We start from the raw sequence: 23,007 nt of genomic DNA, 5'->3' as shown, positions 1-23,007 counted from the left end.
CACTAATATTTGCTAAGTTGTTTCAAATTTTGCAAATATTACATTAGGTCTCTGAGCACAGAACTGCTGCATACAATAGTCAGAGAGAGAAACCTGGACCTACCAAGAGTAAGGAGTAGCAAATAGCCCTTCAGGTTTCTAGCCTCTCAACAGCAGTGTGTTGGGGAGGGGGGAGGGGGAACAGTGGCAGGTAGTGAGTAGCAGGAAGTTTAAGAAGTACCTGCTTTCTGTGCTTTTTGAGAAGAAAGGTTCTCGAAATCAGTCAGGTGGGGTTGGTGTAATGTCAGTGGAAGAAATTTTAAATCATATACAAATTTTTTTCTCCAGTAACAGCAGGCTTTTATACTCAAGACAAACTGTCCATGCTTGCTAACTGTTTATTCAGAAATGACTTCCTTTTACCTAAACGCTCACGCTAAGCATTTTACAAAAATAAATAAATGCAATTACACATCTGAAACATTGACTTGTGGTGGGATATTGTTCTTTTGTGAAATGTTCACCTCAAGTTACTTAAAGGTCATTCAACTCTCCTATGATATATTATACTATTATTAAATATGTATGCAATCCTATAAGATTTCTAAGCAAAGAAGGTTAGTAAGGATGACTTGTACATTATTCACAGAATAATCTCTTCATCATTTCAGGACACAATATCACCATTAAGTGCACTGTATTCTAGTCAAATTGTTGAGAAGACAATTTGACATTTATACTATATAATATATATAGTTCTATATATAATATAGAGTATTATATATAACTATATAATATAAAGCCAGGCTCAGGTTATGATTACTGCTAAGATAAAAAATCAAGATAAGAAATATAGAACAATGGGGAGGAATGCAAATAGGGTACTCAGAGGAGGTTTCTTTGAGGGGTGACCTTTGAGCAGAAACCTGAATGATGTGAGAATAATTTGCAAAGATTAAGGAAGAGAGTACTCTAGAGAGGAGGGGGAATGGAAAGGCCCTGAGACAGGAAGGGATACTGGAACCACAAAAAGCCAGTGTGGCTAGAGCTGAGTGAATTTCAGTGAGAGTAATAGAAGTTGAAGAAGGAAAGAAAATGAGGTTGGTGGAACAAAATTTTCAAGAAACTCACTGAAACAAAGTGTGAGCCGTGGAATTTTTTACCTAGCCAAGCTATCTTTAAATATCAAGTTTATAGAAAAAACATGTTGACTATGCAAGAAATCAGAGGATATAGTATTCACAATTCATTGCATTGGGATATACTATATATGGTAAACTTCTTCCAACTAAGATCAGATGAAGGAAATACAGGCAAAAAGACAGTTGGTAAGAATTGAAGATGTTTTAATGTAAATTTAAGGCTAATAGTATGTTGGAGATAACAGGGAAAGAATGATTAGTAAAACATTAGATGTCCTAATAAATTAGATATAATCCAACCTTGTTTAAACATTGGTAGGCAAAGAAAGCAAGAGAAAGGAAAGTAGAATAAAGTCTTGGATCACAACATGGGTAATATTTGGGAGTAAGGATATCATTTAAAGGTGACAAACCAAGTGAAGGAGACACATGTAAGAAAAGGGAAATGAGACGTATTATATAATATAAACACAACCAGTAGAATGAAAATGCAAAACTTTCTAAATACCGGTACAAATCAGACCCACAGAGCAAAAACTATGTAGTGAGAGATATAGAAAATATTACAAAATATATAAAAATATAATATGAAGTAACTTGTCAGAGCTAAAACATAAAACATCATTTAGATCACTAAATGGAAAAGGGTTGAGCTTAAAAATTCATGAACCCAGTGCCTTGAATAGTTAGGGGGATGGTATCTAGTTCTTCCTGATGAAAAGTTTTATTGTTCAACTCTGAAAAATAATTTTCTATAAATCACTTTCCATTGGCTTGGTTTATAATCTTATTAATTTATACTTCCCTATTTTTTTAAAGATTTTATTTGTTTATTTGACAGAGAGACAGAGCAAGAGAGAAAGCATGAGCAGGGTAAGAGGCAGAAAGAGAAGCAGACTCTGTGCTGAGCAGGGAGCCTGATGCAGGACTCGATCCTAGGACCCCCGGATCATGACCTGAGCCAAAGGCAGACACTTAACTAACTGAGCCATCCAGGCACCCCTACACTTCCCTATTTGTATCATTAGTATTCTTTCATCTTTTCTCTTTATGAAACACATGATTGAAAAAAGCAATAAAAAAACCCCTCAAAATAAATATCAAGAGTGCCCTGAAAGAACCAATATAAAGATTCCCAAGATGGTTTCTATCTATTCAGAAATAATTACATGTATCTTAAAATTTCTAGTCTTTATTAACAATCTTTGGATCTTATTTGATTAGAAATATCTATATTTACCATTGACATAGTAAAATGCCAACCTGTGAGGAATAAGCTCAACTTACCTTTACACACTCTTACCACTCACCGATTCAGATGAAGAAAAAAATCAAGAAGGGGGATCTTTGGATTTTATTGAGTAGATACAGCTACAGGTTTTAAAAACAAAACAACTATTAGTTTTTTCATTAGTATTACTGACATTTGAATATTCATATAATTTGCCATATAAATGCAGGAAATAAAATCTCTACCAGAGCACACAAATGAGAAAGCTAAAAATACTTTCTTTTTATTTATTTATTTATTTTTTAATTTATTTTTTTATTAACATATAATGTATTGTTTCAGGGGTACAGGTCTTTTTATTTTAAATTACTGACATAAATGATCCTTTATATGTTACATGTATAATCACATTCATCTGCACAATAAAGCTGTATTTTTGCCTACAAAGTAGGTATTTGAAATCATTCATTCATATATTTGAGTGAAGAATAATTCAAGCAAGGGTGCCTGGGTGGCTCAGTTGGTTAAGTCTCTGACTCTTGATTTTTGCTCAGGTCTCGATTTCAGGGTTGTGAGTTCAAGCCTTACATTGGGCTCCATGCTGGGCATAGAGCCTACTTAAAAAAATAATAATAAAATAATTCAAGCAACATGCAAAGCACAAGGTATATTTAAAAAATATTCTTAACCTTAATTTACAGACTAGTTGTTTTAGTCTCCTCTGTGAAGTACGTTGATATGTACAAAGTATCATTCTGTCATATCAGTTGCTCTTAAGTCTGGCGGTGGGCAGACATGGAAGGCTTTATGGAAGAGATATTAAAAATCTCATGTTCTGTAGAAAGTCATTTGTGCAGTTGGAATTATAGTAATTCTGTGTCAAGGTCAAATTGACCAAATAATTGTCCAATTTATCACTTTATGCCATGAGTATGACAGAAGCTCAGATCTGCACTGTCAGGTCTGCAAAGCTACATAGTGTACAGTGCTGTTAATAGTTTTTGCTTCTATTACTTTGCCCCTAAATAATCAGAGAACCAACTCTAGTTTGTGACATTTTGCCTGTTTAAATTATATTACTTTATTTTTTGCCTATTTATTATACTGAGTCCTAAAATTGTTTTTCTCAAATTTCTGAGTTTAGTTTGAAAGAATAAAATATGCCTTTTGTAGATAACAGTATTTTTTCTTTAAAGACAAAATTCATTTGTGGCTTGACATCTACTTAAAACCTCTAGGTAAGGATTTACAAATAACTTATATTAAGACAGCAGTTTATTCCATATTTTTACTTTATTCGCCAAGGAATGTGTATAATAAACAAACTCATTCATCATCCTTTTCATTTAAAAATATTACTTACTATGATGATTCTAAATTGAAATCAGTTTTATTTTGGCACTCAGCTGCTGATACATTTTTATACCTTGTGGCATGAAGGCAAATATCCTAGTTCATTTTAAACTAAGGCAAAATCTAGGTCAGTATTTCTTAATGTAGGAAAGTGAGTAAATGAATCACAAACTAAGAGTAACATCTGAGAATCTGAAATTTTAAAGGTGTCTAGGTGATTCTCATGGACCTTAAAAATCGAGAATCATCAATGTAGTTTAATGTTCGTGTTTATTGAGACATAATCTTTTTTAAAGTGTCAAAAATATGTGTTCCATGTGTAAATATCTTTAGTATTTTCCACTTGAATTACAAATATTTATCTAAAGATAACTTAAAAGTTAACTATTTGCTATGTTTTGAATCAACTCAGCATAAGCTATGTAAATTATTGTGAAAAACACAGAAATAGGAATCATTGCCCCATTCTAAAAATGAAAGAGATAGTAAATAATAAACTGCATTAATATATTTCTAGCTGAATGACAAAAATCAGTGGGGAAATGTTTAGTACTCATTAAATTCAAGAGAATGAGAAATTAATGTGAATTGCATCACTTACTGAAAGCTCCAAGAAAGATGGTGGATTGTGGAGTTAAGTTTTAACTTAGAGGTTATGTAAGAGAATTTGAAGATAAGAATATCTGGAGGGAGCAACTTAAAAAATTGAGGGAAATGCGTATAAACAAGTATATAACCAAGGGAGACCTTCTGGGAAATTCTCTCATGGACCTTGAAAATTTCTGACCTGGTTATATTATGATTTTTCCTTCTTATGAGAAGAATATAGGATTAACAATGAGATAACAGGCACATTGGGGGTAATGGATACATTAATTATCTTGATTTTGGTGATGTTTCATATGTATATGTCAAACTTTTTAAATTTTCAATGTAAAGCATGTAGTTCATGATATGCCAGTTTTCCCTTTGTAAAACTGTTGAAAAAATAATTTTAAAAAATCTGTAAGTCCATACTAATATTTAAATATATAAATAAGGGAGAGGACAAATCTATTCTTCACAGTTGAATGCTAACTAATAAATCTTGAAGAAAGCATGGAATTAGAAAATCACTATTGGCAACAACCATAGCAATAATTCTTTCAAATCAAAATAATAAATGGATGTTATAGTTTAATGAGAAACAAGATCTTACATAGCATAAAAATATTCCCTTCAGGATGCTTATTAATCACAAAGGTAAAGAACATGACTTTACAATGAAGACATGTAGAACCACACCATCTTAACCAAGTGATAAGGTCAACATCACAAGTCATGGGACTAAAAGATGGCATATGCCACCTGATATGATGCACTAAGAAGGAAACAGTATTACTTCTGTGGTATCCTTGACAAAACAATGCAAAACATAAATCTTATAAAGTATGGGCATCAGAAAAACATACACAAAAAAATACATGGTCTTCAGATCATGATATGAAAGTGACTTAGGAATGTTACAGATTTAAGGACACTAAAAAGACATGGCATTAATATAATATGCAATCTTGGACCAAAAAGAATGGTATATAAGGTAGTTGGACAATTGGCAAAAATTGAGCAAGGTCTGTAGTTCAGATATTGTAGCAAAGCTAACTGCCATGATTTTGATTGTTGTACTGTGACTTGTAGAAGAAAGTCCTTGGTTTTAGGAAATTTACACTGATGTGTTTAGGGGAAAAGGAACATCATGTCTAAATCTTTTTGATTTCTCTTCTTTTTAAACTGTCTTAAGTGCAATGTTGAAATGAAAGTAAGAATTTACGTGCCACTTATAAAAGTTTGTACCATTTACTATTCTTTATTATGCCATCCTAAATGCATTTCTAAAAGTTCTGAAATTTGAGTTACTGAAATTAAGTTAGGTATCTAATGATGATATCCATATTGACAACTAGATTACAACTGAATATCAAACTAAATAGTGGAAAAAGGGTATTTTACAATTATATAGCATAGAGTATATCCTAGACGTTTCAAAATTTGAAGCATTTTAAAAAAGATGTTTTAAAACCTATTCTTTTCTACATTTCTATATATTAGTAAATCTTGTCCAAACCAATTCTTTCTTATTTTTTACTTATATCATGAAAAAGAAAAAGGTATATGAGCACTATTATGGTAGATCCACTTATGAGAAGATATTTAATGAATGGCATATCAGCAGATATGTCTGTCTTTAAAGATTGGCTGAGAATAGAGCTATCTTTATGATATGATCTTATTTTTGAGGAAACAAAAATTTAGCCCTCCAAGTATTCCCTACTGATATATTCTGAATTTTATGCATTAAATATATTTTTTATGGATAACCATTTTGTTAATGAAAAATATGAATATCTTAAAAGAAAGTTATACATTAAGGACATGTTGATAAAACCACTACAACTGGAAAAAATATCTATTTTAAATTCAGCTTAGTGAGAAAAAATGTGATATGACTACAAATTTTTTAAATTTAAATTAACATTTTTAAAAAATATGATATTAGACTACATCACAAGAAAAATATTTGTCAAAATACCTATTTTCAAAGTTTGACTGAAGAAATATCTTCCAAACCAATTCTTATGCAAATTCCAAGCATATAAAACAACAAAAAAGAATCCATTTTTTAAAGTGGAACAAGTTGGCAATCCTCTTGTCTGCCTCTCTGAACCTACGCCAAAACAGCCCCTGAAGCCTTTGCATGGAATCCCAGCTCTTCCTGGAGTTTGTAACCCATAGCTCTAGGTCAAGATGGAAACATGTGTTATGTTTCACTGTCAGACTAGATCTAAAATATTGCAGTAAGTGCTCACTGCTGTACTTAAATAAATAAAACTAAAGTCCATTTTGGCGGACAGCAAGATAATAGTTAAGTGACTGAAAATCATGTAATGGGGATTGATTGGTTGAAAGAAATGGGGATGTTTAGCAGAAAGGACAGAAGAATTAACAGTGATATGATACTGGTTTTTATGTGTATGAAAGACTGTAATTTGGAATTGTTTCATATAGCTCCAAATGCCAAGTTACAATATCCTCTTTAAAGAATGATTCAAATGAGAGAAAGATTTAAGAAAATTCAGGAGCCAATACCATTGGCTCAGATCTTTATTATCATCCCCTCCTCCCACCTGCCCACGATTCTGGGCATGTCTTTTGCCAGGTGTATATGTAGTTTTTACTGCTATATCTGACACTATAGTTGTGTTTATTCTAATAACTTATTTAAATTCTAATTTAAATACTTAAATACTAAGTATTAAAATTTAAATATTTATTGGTTGCATACAAGGTCCCAGATGCTATGCTAGTGGTGACGATAAGTAGATGAACAAGACATAGTCTCCGTCCTCAGTCTATTAAGGAAAACTAAATGTCAACCAAAAATTACAAGACAATATGTGGAGTGCTGAAGGGAGATATAAACAAAGCACTATGGGAAACAAAAATTAGGAAGCAAATTAGTCTTCTTGGGCAAGTCAGTGAAGGTTTTGAAATGGCAGTATGAAGCTGATGTTAAAGACTGAGTTTACCAAGTGATGAAGTTAGTGGTGTATGCAAATGTACTGAGGCATGAAGTCACACAGAAAAGGTGGAAACCTTTAATATTGTTGGAAATTAATGTGCCTGAAGTTGTGTGGAATGTTAATTATGGAAAAGTGTTCTGGGTGAAGATAGGGACAATAGTTCGAACCCTGTGAGTGATAGGTATCCCATCTTTCAACCTTTCAACTACATTCATGATAGGCTTGCTGCCTTGGTGTCTGGAGGGGTGAGAAGAAATGGGACTGGCTGAATATTACATTTTTCCATATCAGTAGTATATAAAAAGAAAGTCGATACAGAGGAATAGAATAATGCAATATTGAGTATAGAAAGAATAACTTTGCTATATTTTCCAATTGTTTAAGAAACTTAACAAATGCTTATTTGTTACTGCATGATGAACCTGGAATTGTCTTCAATATAACAGGTTCATTTATAGTCAGATCAAATAAGGCTATGGATTTATGCATAAAAGGTGAGATAAATGATTAAGAAGCATTGCCTTCCCTAGTTTTTAAAAATTTTTTCTTTAAAGATAGACATCAAAGGGATGTAATATTAGTAGATCAAGAATATTGAAGCAATTTATAGCCCCTAAATAAGAATGATTTTAAATTTTCCAATATATAATTGCTCTTAACTTTTTAACAAATTGCTACATGTTTATTTTATTTTTTCATATTTGTGGATGTTTATTTTAGGTAACTAAAACTTCACAGAATTTAACAGCAAATACAATTTAAAAAAAATTTAGTTCTGTACATTAGTTTCAGCTGTCTCTATTTTACAATCTATAAGGTTCATGCCATAGTTCAGCACCAGGAAGACCTGTAAATCTGTCTAACGAGTCTTCTTATTCATCCCATGTGATAGATTTTGCTGTTTAAGGTGAAAGTCCACAAAGAAATGCTTTATAAATCCTACTTCCAAACCTTGAAATGGAATACTCTTTTTGACTGGTGATACTATATAAAACTTGGGTTGTACTTTTTATTTTCATTGAAAAGATACCCCCCAACACACACACAAAGAAAAAAAGAAGATGAAAAGAAGCTATTTAAAGTAAAAATTTATGTTGTTTCAAAGAGAAACTTTTTATTTAAGGGTCAGAAAGAAATCATAATGACTTAATTCTGAAGACCCTCTGCATTTTATTTCAAGATTAACTTTAATTTTATGGGACTTAAGTGGAAGCATTGCACTTAATGTTATTTCACAACCCACTCCAAGAAAACACACACCTACATTTTATTTCTAACTTCTACTGGAATTAGAGAAAAAGGGTTTAAAAAAAAAAGAAAACAGGTTTTAAAATTCACATTGATAAGCAACAATTTGCTTACTTCAGTTTTTCATGACTGTCATAAGGAAAAGGAAATTTAAGAAAGGTGAGATCCGTTGTTATCATGTGTAATTCTAGGCAACACTTTGTGGTGTATTTTAAACCTTCATTTAATGTCACCTCTATGCAGTATCACTTAGTGTAACCTACTTAAACTCTGCACTTAATGTCACTTCTATACAATTCATAAAGGAGAAAGAAAAAAAAAGATTAAACAAAACATTATCCTTGATAAGTTCATAAAATTCTAGATGCACCCTATCTTGTTTTCTGTACTAATCTGCAAGTTGCCTTTTGTTATGTCTTATTTAGGAAGTTGTGTATGCTGTAAAATCATATAGAGTGAAAGAAGAAAAATAATACAATGTTATATAACTTTACTTCAAACAAATAAATAAATTTATACTGTCTGAAATATATCACTTGAAAAGATAACTTAAAAAAATGAATTTAGCAACCAACTCATTCTCATGTACAAGGGAATTATTTACAGATTGAGGACAACTTGCTTGGGGATGCCACATTTTCCACTCGTAAAGATTCTACTCCTGTTTCAAAATAGGCAGATAGTTTGCTCAAAAATCACTTCACTCACATCTTACAACTTGCTTGGGGATGCCACATTTTCCACTCGTAAAGATTCTACTCCTGTTTCAAAATAGGCAGATAGTTTGCTCAAAAATCACTTCACTCACATCTTTACTTACTTGCATTTCTTGACCTAGTCCCTCTAATTCTCCATGCTCCCGATAACATGTTAAAAATACAAACCATGTTTATTGGGCACTTTTTTGTGTGTGTGCAATGTACTGTGCTGAGAACGTTACATATTTTATTTTATTAGCCTTATTTTACAAGGGAGCTAAGCTACAAATAAGTTGGCAATTGCTCAAATTTCCAGTGATAATGGGATTCAGACACAAGCAGTCTGACTCCACTTAGTCATTACATAATGATGCCTCCTATATGTCTTTTTAGAGCAAAATATAGTGTAATTATTTTCTTATCTAGCTTTCACTCTAGCCATACTGCAAGGCTTTAGTTTATTTATTTATTTAGTTACCGAGTGCTCATCTGTGCCAAGAACTGGGAATAGAGTAGAAAAGCAAAGATCTACACTTACGTAACTCACCAAGTGGTAAGGGAAACAAGTATGAATATAGGTAGTAGTCACATATGTCTGGTCTGGAATTATGAAGAGGCTCACAGAAGCAACATTGTGTGGAGAGTCAGGTAAGGCTTTCTGAGGAAAGTCATGCCAAAACTGAGTTTTGAAGAATGTGTAGGAGGTAGCTGGTGAAGGACAAGCAGGAAGTGAAAAAAAGGACATAAGGGGCAGCTGTATTTACCTGTCTGAAGGCTGAGAGGTAAGACAAAGCAGGGAGTTTTGTGGACCTGCTAATAGGTCAGTAGAGTTGAAAAAGAAAGTGCAGGTTGGAAAGTTGGAGCAGATGAGGCTATGAGGAAAGTAGGAGAGATGTGGAAAGGGAATAGTTTGATCACATTTGCACTTTGGAAAGACCATTCTAATTACACCAAGAATTGATTGGGAATGGTTTGGGGAGTGCTCTAGATTAGCATGAAGGGGAACTGTTAGGTCATTATAGTGAACCAGGAGGAGCTGATGATCCCCTGAATCAAGGGAGCTACCTCAAGGATGGATAGAATGGCCAGATCAGGCAGATGTAAAGAATGATTTGGTAATTATAATCTTTGGTGAAGGATTGAATTTGGAAGTTGATGGAAAACAAAAATATGGTAGGATATCTAGATTTCCATCTTGTATTATAGGTGGTGGTGAAGATAGGTGGGGATGCTGATTACTGAGGTAAGATAGTGAGGAATGAACAGTTTTGAAGGAAAAGCTAGTATGTTCAGTTTGGGACAGGTTAATTTGAGATTTATAAGTGACAACTGAGTGGACATCGAGTAGGTATTTGAGTATGAAATTTGGGAGAAAGATTTGAAGAGAAATCTCTTTAAGGACAGGGGTCTTTCATTATTAATATTTTTAACTAAAAGTGTTTGGCAAATAATGATTGTGCAGTTAATCAATATTGGTTGGATGAGTGAATAAGCATTACATTTTTACTTTGATAAAGAAATCTTAAGAAAATATGACTGGAGTTTGTATTTATCTTAGGTTAGAAGTAGATTTTATTTATTTATTTATTTATTTTTTAAAGGTTTTATTTATTTATTTGAGAGAGAGAGAATGAGAGATAGCACAAGAGGGAAGAGGGTCAGAGGGAGAAGCAGACTCCCCGCCGAGCGGGGAGCCCGATGTGGGACTCGATCCCAGGACTCCAGGATCATGACCCAAGCCTAAGGCAGTTGCTCAACCAACTGAGCCACCCAGGTGCCCACTATTTATTTATTTATTTATTTAAAGACTTCATTTATTTGACAGAGAGAGACACAGCGAGAGAGGGAACACAAGCAGTGGGAGTGGGAGAGGGAGAAGCAGACTTCCCACCAAGCAGGGAGCCCGATGCAGGGCTTGATCCCAGGACCCCAGGATCACGACCTGAGCCAAAGGCAGACGCTCAACGACTGAGCCACCCATGTGTCCCTAAAAGTAGATTTTAAACAGGAGTCCTACAGATGGTATAAAAATGATCTAAGGTTAATTGTGTAAGGAAGCAAAAGCTTTGATCATCACTCATCACTCGAATACTGCCACACATCAATCATCACTCGAATACTGCCTTGTATATCGCTGAATTTTTTCCAGAGACTGAGCCATAGTAATCAGATGTAGAGTAGATAGGTGAATGAATAAAAAACATGATGAAAAAAACAAATAACTAAATTGTTTAAGACCCCAAATCACATAGATTTTAGAATTGGAAGATTGTTAAACCAGTCGTTCATATATTCATACACTAAACTCAGATATCAACTCTAGGTTGATATTCTGCTTTTGGATATTTGGTATATAAGATATACTGTATTTAACAAGTGGAAAAGATATTTTTAACATAAAGTTGTTTTACTCTTGAGGTAGCATAGGTTTCCATTTCCTAATATTAAACCAAAGTAAATGTATTTGCTTATGCCCACATCATATGTATAGTGTTCCAGACACTGCAATACAGTGTTGAACCAAACAGGTCATGAGCCCTGGCCTCATTGAGCTTGGAATAACCATTACTTAAGAATGACCCAAAGGAATGTATACACATAGCTGTGCTTTGAGTGAGGCAGATGGTCATAGGAAAGTGTATGTTGATGAGAGCTGTGATGGAGAAAGCAAAACTGATCCTTCCTTATACCATTACGACTAATTACAGATATAATAAGGGAAGACTGCATTTCAAAATAAACCACACACACAGACACACACACACACATATGCACACGCACATGTACACACAGAATGCCTATCTAATACTAGTCCCCCAAGTAAACAAAGCCTTGGTCCCCTTTGCAGTAAGTTGCTTACTTCTTAATAAAAACAACTTAATCACTGTCCTTTTCATTCATTTCGCCGTCATTTTCAACATATATATAAGTGTTGCCCCTTGCAGATGTTATTATGTGAAGAAACTGATCTTTGGGGAACAATAGGAATAATTAATTAATGAACTAAGACTTTTTTCTCTAAATACTTGCTATAATATTTTTTATGAAGTCCAGTCCTCCCAATGGTTAGACTCTTACAAGCATTACAAGTCAAAATGCTTTTACTAATATTCATATTAGTCTCTGAGGTTTCTTTTGGTATGATCTAGTAAAAAATGTCAAAGAACTCTTTCTGCCTCAAAGATGATTCAGCTGAGATCTGAAGGATAAGAGTTAACTAGAGAAAAGGGATTGTGGAAAAATTTTGAACAGGCTAAGACATTGTAGTCATGATTTAAACTGGACTTGATTTTTTAATAGCTGAAAATGTAATAGTTCTAATATCTCAAAATGATCTGAAAGATATGGATTTGGAAGAGAAATCATCTAGAAGCAATCCAGAAATGGAGATTTGACATAGCATATTTGAAAGCAAATGTGGGAAAAAATGCTGATCATATTTTAGAGTTCACCTTGTTCAATAAACAAATTTCATAACAATAAAAATTTTGCTAAATCTAATAGGAAGATCTTCTTTACCCCCAAATATTTACACATGAAAATAGAACTATATTTAAACAATGTTTAACTGGATTAGTTTGGGGCACCAGATTTATTCCCAGAACTTTATCTCTGTTTAGGAATTGAAGACTGGAGTATTTTATTCCAAAGAGTTAAAGGCACAGAAGGCTAGTCTACAAACCAATATGTATTTTGGGCACAGAGGATTCCATTATCAGCGATATTAGCAAGGCATTCCCATGTGTATATGTGTACATATATATATATGTAAACAGGAATACAGCAATATATATTATACATATATATATATTTCATATATAAGTGTAGCTCTTTGCAGGAACCGGCATGATATTTTCATATTTGTGCACAAGAGTACTGGAATTGTAATGATGTGCTTTTATTAAAGCTTGTGAAAAATCTAGATTTGCTTCAGTAACAATACGAACAGATCAAAAAGTGGTTATAGAATTTTTAAATTGCAAAATGGTCCAGTTATGGAAACTTTTAAATAGCAAATTACACACATTTATTTAAGATGGGATTGAATTTGCAAAAGATTTGTCAAGCAGACTTCCAATTATGTGAAGCAAAATGTACTGTCCAGTGAGTAGGAAGCAGTAGAGCCATGCTTGGTTTCTTTATGGCTTAGAAAGAAGAGAATGCATCCATCTAGGTACTTACCTGCTTTCAGTAGAGACATTTGAGTAAGCCTTTGTCCTAAACAAAGGTTCAAATGAACTTTCAGAAAGATGCTAGTAAATGAATCAGAGTACTGTTTTCTCTTCTTGATCAGTTTCTCTTCTTGATCAGATTCTCTTATAACCAGTTGCTTTGCCTATGTCACAACTGTGTTTATGCACAGTGTTTAACTATCATATAATTTACATTTCATAGAAGCCTCTCTCCTGTTTTGGTGTTTTATTTTGTTCATAATTGTAAGTAAAACTATAATTTAATTAAACAAATTCATGCTTATCTGTGATAATGGAAAATGTTTTTCTCACATGTCAAGCAATAAATTGGTAAAGAATTCTATAATCAAACTAGATGCTTTTATAGTCACATGTCTGCTATTATGTAGAAAAGGTACAGTTGAGGCTGACTGAATTGTGTTTCACATTTTATTCAGGCACAGTGACTTAATATATTTATTGTTATTATTGAAGTATAGTTGACATACAACATTATATTAGTTTTCAATGCTCACCACAAGTGGAGTCACCATTTGTCACCCACACAACATTATTACAATATTATTGACTATATTTCCTATGCTATACATTTCATCTCTTGTGACTTACTTATCTTATAACTGGAAGTTTGTACTTCTTTATCCCCTTCACCTATTTCACCCATCCCACCATGCATCTCTCCTCTGGCAACCACTGGTTTGTTCTATATATTTATGAGTCTGTTTCTGTTTGTTTGTTTTGTTTTGTTTTTAAGATTCCACATATAAGTGAAATAATGGGATATTTGTCTTTCTCTGATTTATTTTGCTTAGTGTTTTTTATTTGTACTCTTAGGCACAGGGAGGAATCAGATTCAATATATGGTTCTTGACTAATTTATAAATTGTCAAAGTTTCTGTCTTCCACTAGAAAAATCAGGTGATGAACTTAAACAACTATTAAATAACTGGTTTCAAACATATTTTTATTGAAGCAAAATGAGTTTGGGCCTGAATGGTCATATTTGTGCCCTCATTGACTTAAATCACTAGATAAAACTCAAAATCCCATTTCATATTTCTTTTCACTGTATATTGGGAAATGATTGTTGACTTTTGAAGTATCATATAATACTACATCATATGTCAACAACCAAAATATTCCTAGAATTCTTATTAAAATACAATGCTTTAGAAAAATCCATCTTTGAAGGTGTCTGAGCCCAAGTATATTTAGTTGAAAATATAATCTATCAAGGATGACAGTGCAATTAATTGTGGAAACACAGAAGTGCTAAAATTAAGAACATTCAAGATATAAACAAATAAACATGAAAGCACAGGAGAAATCAAAGGTTTTGTTCAAAACATATGTTTATATATATTTTCTTCCAAAATATTTTTTAAAGAGAAATGAATGGTTTAATTGTATTTGCAGAATTCTACTTAACTATTCACAGGACCTTTTGTTAAAGTCTGTTCTGTCTCATCCTCATTATCTTCTGGTCTGCCCCTTGTTTATTCATCTAAAAATAAGCTCAAGTTTCAAATCTCAAAAATATGCTTCCCTTTCTCCCTAAACTTCCACTCTCTACCCTCTCTCAAGCCTTGAAAGAATATTATATGTACACACATTTCCTCCAATTTCTAATCCCAAATAATCCTGTTAACCTCTGCTAGTCTAATTTCTGCCCTCACACTTCACTTTAATTACTCTTTGAAAGTCACAAAGACATTTTTGTTAATATAGCTAATTGCTTCTTTGCAGCACTTGTCTTTAAAGACCATACTTCACATATTCAATCCTTCTTCTCCCTTGGTTTTCATGCAATGCACCTTTGAATTTCTTTCTACCTTTTTGACTTCTCTGTCATTGTTTCCTCTTCCTATTGCCTATCAAATTGACAGCAATGTTTATAAAATTTAATTATGATGCAAAGTGATGTAGTGGGCACTCTCATACGTTTTATATTTTCAAGGAGAAAAATAATGCTGCAGATAGCTTTGCAACTGAATTAGATGACAGTAGGAATTCATGACCTTCATCTATAATATTGTTACTGGAAGTATACTTTAATGCAATAATTATACCTGTAAAATATTACCTTTTATATTATAATTTTGAAAAATTAGAAATGAAAATGTAGAAAGAAGGCAATGATTTAGAAATCTGTGGAATTTATACTTGATGGAATATTATTATGTCATTAAGAATGGTTAATGAAAGTATAAGATATGAAAACTGTTTAAAATATATAGTATACAAGGCAAAGAACTGACTTTCACACACATAATTATCATTACCATACAAAAATATGTAGATAGAATTAAGAATGGAAATATACATCAACGTGTAAAAATTGATCATTTTTGAATAGTGGCTCTGAGAATCATTATTAATTTTGTTTATCTCTATACTTATTTTCTAAATGTTCTATATCATACAGTAAATGTAGAAACAGTATGGTTGGCATTTATGATTTCTTACAAGATGGAAATTCTATAATATTAGTATGATTACTGGACAAAATATAATTCAAGAAAGAATTACATAAGGAGTGCCCTTGTTATGATGAGCACCTGGTGATATATGGAATTGTTGAATCACTATATTGTATACCTGAAACTAATATCACACTGCATGTTAACTATCTGGAATTTAAATAAAAACTTTAAAAAGAGTATTCAGTCAAACATATAGTGTTCTAGAGTGCTTTGTCAATGATGTGGTAGTAGTTACCATTTATGATGTATTACTTAATTGATCATAATAAAGATATCTTAATGATCTTATTTAAATAAGCTCTTACTTTAATAGGTTACGGTACATTTATGTCCTAAGAACCATATGGGATTATGGAAATAAAGAGAGCCCTGAAGATTCACTTAATCTTAGTCCACTAAATACAAACAAAAGTTATTAAAATTATGTTTAGCTTAAATGTATCATTGCATGTTTAAAATGGCTTTATTTATCAAAAAGTGATAAGAAATGATATCTGACAAAATAAGCAAAGAAAATTAAGAGGTACAAACTTCCAGTTATCAAATAACTAAGTCATGGAGATGAAAAGTACAGCATAGGGAAAATAGTCAATAATATTGTAATAGGGGCCCTAGGGTGGCTCAGTTGGTTAAGTGTCCAACTCTTGATTTTGGCTCATGTTATGATCTCAGGATCGTGAGATCAAGCCCTGCTTTGGGCTCTGTGCTGGGCGTGGAGCCTACTTAAGATTCTCTTCCTCTCCTTCTACCCCTCCCCCCCGTTCCCACTCTCTCTCTCTCTAAAGTAATAATAATAATATTGTAATAATGTATGGTGACAGATGGTGAATATAGTTACATGGTGAGCCTTGGGTAATGTATAGAATTCTTGAATGACTATGTTGCACACATGAAACTAATATAATATGGGTGTCAACTATACTTCAATAATAAAAAAGAGAAGTGATATTTGAAGAACTCTAAAATATTAAATAATAAACTACAAACCAGAATCTTCTTCCTGTTCCTGTCTCCCACTTACTAAATGTGCACATTGGCAATTTATTTAACCTCCCTGAGCCTCAGTTTCTCCATATTTAGTATAGTGACAATAATACCTCCCTCAGGAAACTGACCAGAGAGTCAATGAAGTAATTCTTGTGAAATGTTTAGATCAGTACCTAATATAGTAAGTGCTAAATAACTGTTTCTTTTTTTCCCAAACTTTGTGCAAGAAGCCATAATCACGATCCTTCCACTTTGTTCTAAAAATAAGTGAACTCCTAAATGAAATAAATCCTCTAAAAGAATGAATCATTGAAATACAACCTATGTAATTTAAATCATTTGCTAAAACTTTTGTTTTATCAAATAATGAAACAATGAACAGTGAAGTAATTGATTTATACCATCATTTATTAAGGTATTTTGTTAGCTTGAAAAAAAAAACCTTCAGGATATAGCATAATGAATGCTTAAAAAATAATTGCACAGAGTATAAAATGTTATTGAAATACATTTAGTTCAGTTAAAACATATATCACTTTCTTATGCACAAACCATTTTCACTAATAAATTACTTAATGCTCAGTCCTTTTGTAGTAATCCTCATTTACGGATGAGAAAATGAAGATTTAAAGAAGTTGGCAGTTGGTGGATGAAAGAACCTAAATTTGAGTCCAGGCCAAATTTTGTAGAAACATATTCTAATGAAGGTTCTAGAAATATACTGAATTTTAAAGATGAAGCTGTAGTTATATAGAAATTAAAGTATACTTAGAAGAAGTATTAAATTACAAACATAAGTCAAAATTTGAATAAAGAAAGAAAAGACATGATCTTGCTTTACCAAATTTTCTTCAATTTAATGCAACACTGATTCATAGAGTGTCTATTATATGGGAGAACCTCTTAGATAGTCACAATTAGTTAATAATTCTAGAAAGCTTTATAAGACTTTCCTAACTTTGGATGAATATCATTTGAGTAAATATTTTACATGACTGTATTTTTTTACTATTACCAGTGTCATATTCATCTGCTTTCCATGGTGCCTGGTATAATGTGTAAATAAATGTGATGTATCTTTTTAAGTGAAAATTTAAGGAGCAGGGTTTTCAATTAATTATAATTTTAAAAGTCAGAACACTCAAGAATGAACAAGTTCTCAGTTTATTTTCATTTCTTTTATAGATAAACAGTAATTTAAAAAATTATCTTTTTAAATAAGGAAAAAATACAATGTTAATTTTTCAAAGTGGTTCTTTGAAGAACCGTGGATCTCTTTCTCTCGATACTTTCTTCAAAAAGAAGCTTTGTGGTTTTTCCCATTCAGAAACAAAGTGAACATAAGAAAAAAAGATAAACATAAGAGAACTATCATTTGAGGAAATAACTTGCTTGAGTCCATTGAGTTGCAATAAAGTTATGTTATTACATTCTCTCTCTCTCCGGGTTAACAGCGGTTGTGGAAGTTGAAAATCAGGTTTCAAGACCTGGGTCAATGTAATTCATTTATTAAAACATTTTTTAACTGTGACTATTAGATTTTGTTTTTTTTTAACCATTGTTCCAGAGAACATAATTTAATAGCCTTATATTTCCTTTATTTTTTTTTCTTCTACTCCAAATGATTTCTTAATTCAGAAGCTGTGAAGAAACTATGATGGGAGGAATGATCCAGGTCAGAGTAGCAATTTTAAAAGACTGCACTCAGTAAATTGGAGTAAACCAAATTCTTCTATCACTAGGCAATCTACCAGGAGCTTAATTCAACTTCAAATTGAGGTCTGATAATTTTAAGACCTTCTCTTGTAGCCTTTACGACTCCACAGTTCATAGTTAAAAGTCAGTCTGTCTTTTGCTGGTTCAGTTATCTGCTTCTAGGAGGAAGACATTTATTTCAGTGCCTTCTGTCTGATAGGTGTTTTCAATGTGTTTGATTTGATGAAACCTTGTTCTTAAAGATAAAACAAAAATAAAATGCCATTGCATATTAAATCAAAACTTGATGGTATTCAATTTAATAATCATTTGATCCCATTTGTTTTACATGTTTACCCTTGTAGGTTTTCATTTTATTTAGCAGTGATTTATGTATATTCAGAAATATTTTCGATTTTAAAACTTCACTTTCCAAATTTTAGTAATTTGGATTCTACTAACTACACTTTTAAGAAAAAGATGTTTAAAAAAAAAGAAAGAAAAAGTTATTTGAGGAAAATATCCAGCTTTTACTGGTTCAATTTGTATATGATGTCACACTTAATATCACACTTTCAGCATTTGTATCTATGAATATTGGTAAAAGTCTTATAGAAATATGACCTCTCAGGGCTAATAGTGCAATTTTTCTAATATCTGATATCAAGGCCAATTACAGGGATATATAAGGAAAGAAAAGGTATACATCTTTCTGCATACCAGTCATTCAACTATTATTAATGGAGGACCTACTATGTACAAGGCACTATAATAAACATAGAAATAGATGTGCTTGGACGTTTTCTCTCTAATTCAAAATATATGGACTAAAAGTAATATAATAAATAAGGATCTTTTACTCAAAACATAATACTATGCTTCTTTTTACACATTTCACCAAATCTCTCTATCATAATTTTTCTATTGAGATTTTGTACAATAATGGGCCAGTTTTAGAAAGGAGGTAATAAGGGAAATTCGTCATGGTAACAAAGATGAGATGTTATTTACTTGGATTTTCATCCCCTGGGTACCATTATAATATTTTCCTGGTTGTTGTTATTTTTGTTTTGTTTTGTTTTTGTATTGTTTTGCCACAGTAGATAATTTGTGCCTTTTCTTGTCAATCCAGATAGGCCTTGATTTTGAAAGGTTTATAATTGCTTTAGCTTACTCCTTATTTTACAAAGTTAAATTAAGCAGCATACGACACTTAGCTTTATTTTTTTGTCATCAAAAGATATTTATTAACTATGTGTCTGAACATAACTTGGTACAGTATTTTAAATTGCAACCCTTTAAAATTTTAAGTTTAAATAACATAAATTGACTTGAAGATATGAATAGCGGTAAATATAAGCAGTAGAAGAACACCTTGACATTAAATGCAAATCAACAAAGGCACATCTTTTCAGGAGAGCAAGATAAAGACATCATTAAGTGGAGACAAACACAGAAGCAGGGCAAATTCCACTCCAGAATAAGAAAAGAAAGGCAATAAAATATATTTAAGTAATCCAGGAATACTACATGCAGAGATGTAGACTTCATGAGAGACTCTATAGTGGTTAGGAACCCAACCTTATCACTTACTATTTGTATTACCTTGGACTTGTTACTTAACCTCTCAGTGATTCCATTTCCCCATCTGTAAAATAGGGGTACTAGTATTTACTGCACAGGGTAAATATGAAGATTAAATGGGGTGATACATGTGAAGTGCTTAGAACAGTACCTGGTACATAATAAATGCAATATAAATGTTAGCTTTGTCTTAATTATTAGATATAATGGTTTATCTACTGAAATTATTGAATAAGTAATACATGGTTTAGAGCACAAGTTTAATTAAATTAATTTTAATTAATTAATCTGTTATTTTGGCACCTAGATTTATTCTAAGCAACTTCTTATCCAGAAGTAAAGAAATGCCTCAGCATGAGAGGTTCCTCAACATTCTTGAAAGGAGTATTTAGCCAATTAACATTAGCAGAACTTTCTGAGCTGAGGCATTTTCCAACAGACATTTAGTATTGTGTTTAACACTTAAATTTTTTTTGAAGGAGGTAAAAAATGGCACAGAAATGCCATTGGCACATTGCAGACTTCTAACACAACTCAGTCTGAACATGCTGGGTGAAATTTTGTTTGTCATGTGAAATTTCATTTTGTCATACTGGGTAAAGGTGGTGTCAAGAAAGTAGTTAAATGTGAAGCAAGTAATTGTTTTCGTATGTACTTTTTTCTGGTATTTTGTATCCTTAGGGAAGTTGTTCATAAACTAACATGTTTTAATTGCCTACCAAGTTTTCAGCGTGTTTTTAATATGTTTGTGTCTTTTATTCTTTTTATCAATCTGTCTAGAAATTTACTAATTTTATTAATCTTTCAATACAAATAATTTTGGTTTTATTTTCTTTTTCTCTGTTTATTTTCTATTTCATTAGTTTCTGTGTTTAATCTTATTGTGTTTTTTCTATGTTTTACATTCAGTTTAATTGGCCTTTCTTTAGCATCTTAAGGTACAAGTTTGATCATTAATTTGAGAGTTTTCTTTGTTCTAATATAAGATTTTAATGCTGTTAATTTCTAAGAACTGCGTGAGCAGCTTCCCCCAAATTTTGGTGTGTTGTGTTTTTATTTTATTCAATTCAAAATAATTTCACTTGTAATTTCTTCTTTGATCTATAGGTTATTGAGAAGTGTATTGCTTATATTTCAAACATTTTTGGGGTTTTCCAGATATCTTTCTGGTATTCATTTATAGTTCAGTACAATTGTGGTCAGGGAAAATACTTTGTATTAGTTTAATGCTCTTAAATTCATTGAGTCTTGTTTTATGGCCCAGAATATGGTACATTTGGTAATTTTTAGTGTATACCTAAAGGAATATGTAGTCTGCTATTGTTGATCCCAAAGTTTTATATGTTAGGTTAAGTTGGTTGATAGTGTTGTTCAATATCCTACTGAATTTCTATTATAGGTGGTCCCCGATTTATGATATTTCAACTTGTGATTTTTTTTAACTTTATGATGGTGCAAAAGTGATATATATCCAGTAGAAACTATACTTCAAGTTTTAAATTTTGATCTTTTCCGGGGCTCGTGATATACATTACGATACTTTCTCATGATAACTGGATAGCAACAGCCACAGTTTCCATTCAGCCATGTGATCATGAGGGTAGACAACTGATACACTTATACAGCCACTCTGTACCCATACAACTATTTTGTTTTTCACTTTCAGTACTGTATTCAACACTTTATTATAAAATGGGCTTTGTATTAGATGATTTTGTCTAGCTCTGGGCTAATGTAAATGTTCTGAGCATGTTTAACATAGGCTAGGCTAAGCTATGATATTTAGTAGATTAGGTGTATTAAATGCTTTTTGACTTAGGGTATTTTCAACTTATGGGTTTATAGGAACATAACCCCATTGTAAGTCAATGAAGATCTGTACTTGTTCTATCAATTATGGAGAAAAGAGTGTTGAAATCTCTAACTGTAATTGTGGATTTGTCTATTTCTCCTTTAGACACAGAAATAATCGGAGATGATGTCAAAGGATAAAGTAAAAAGATGCCAAATTTGGAGAAAGGAAGCAGAATGCCTAGAAATTTATATAAAGAGGAAGGTTATAATAGGAAGATGAAAATAATAGAAAAATAAGCAGATAATTAGAGCTTTCAAAAGAATAGTAAGTAAAAGATCATTGAGTGACAATGGCAAGACATTGATCCAAGAGCAGAGTATGGAGAACTTTCCTCTTATTTCCATGAATTAGAGGAATAGTAGGAAGTTTGTCCACTCCTTACTCCTCACTTTTGGCAACCACTAATCTGTTCTCTGTTTCTGTGAGTTCTTCTTCTTCTCCTCCTCTTCCTCCTCTTCTTCTTTTTCCCCTCCTTCTTTTTATTCTTCTTCAAGATTCCACGTATAAGTGAGATCATATGGTATTGTCTTTCTCGTCTGAATTATTTAACTTAGCATAACGTCCTCAGGTTTCATCCATGTTGTCACAAGATAACCTTCTTTTTATGGCTGACTAATATTCCATTGTATATATGGAAACACATTTTCTTTATTGATTCATCCATCAGTGGACACTTAGGTTGTTTTCATATGTTGGCTATTGTAAACAGTTCCACAATGAAAATGGAGGTGCATATCTTTTCAAATTAGTGTTTTCATTTTCTTCAGATAAATACTGAGAAGTGGAATTGCTAGGTCATATGCTAGTTATATTTTTAATATTTTGAGGAACCTTCATACTCTTTCCATAGTGGCTGCACCAATTTATATTCCCATCAACAGAGCATGAGGGTTTCCTTTTCTCTACATCCTTGCCAACACTTGTTATCTCTTGTCTTTTTGATAATAGCTATTCTAACAGGTATCAGGTGATATTCATTGTGATTTTGATTTGCACTTC

Source organism: Zalophus californianus, chromosome 9 (assembly GCF_009762305.2).
Source record: "Zalophus californianus isolate mZalCal1 chromosome 9, mZalCal1.pri.v2, whole genome shotgun sequence".
Taxonomy (NCBI): domain Eukaryota; kingdom Metazoa; phylum Chordata; class Mammalia; order Carnivora; family Otariidae; genus Zalophus; species Zalophus californianus.
Note: the sequence above shows the minus strand (reverse complement) of the source record.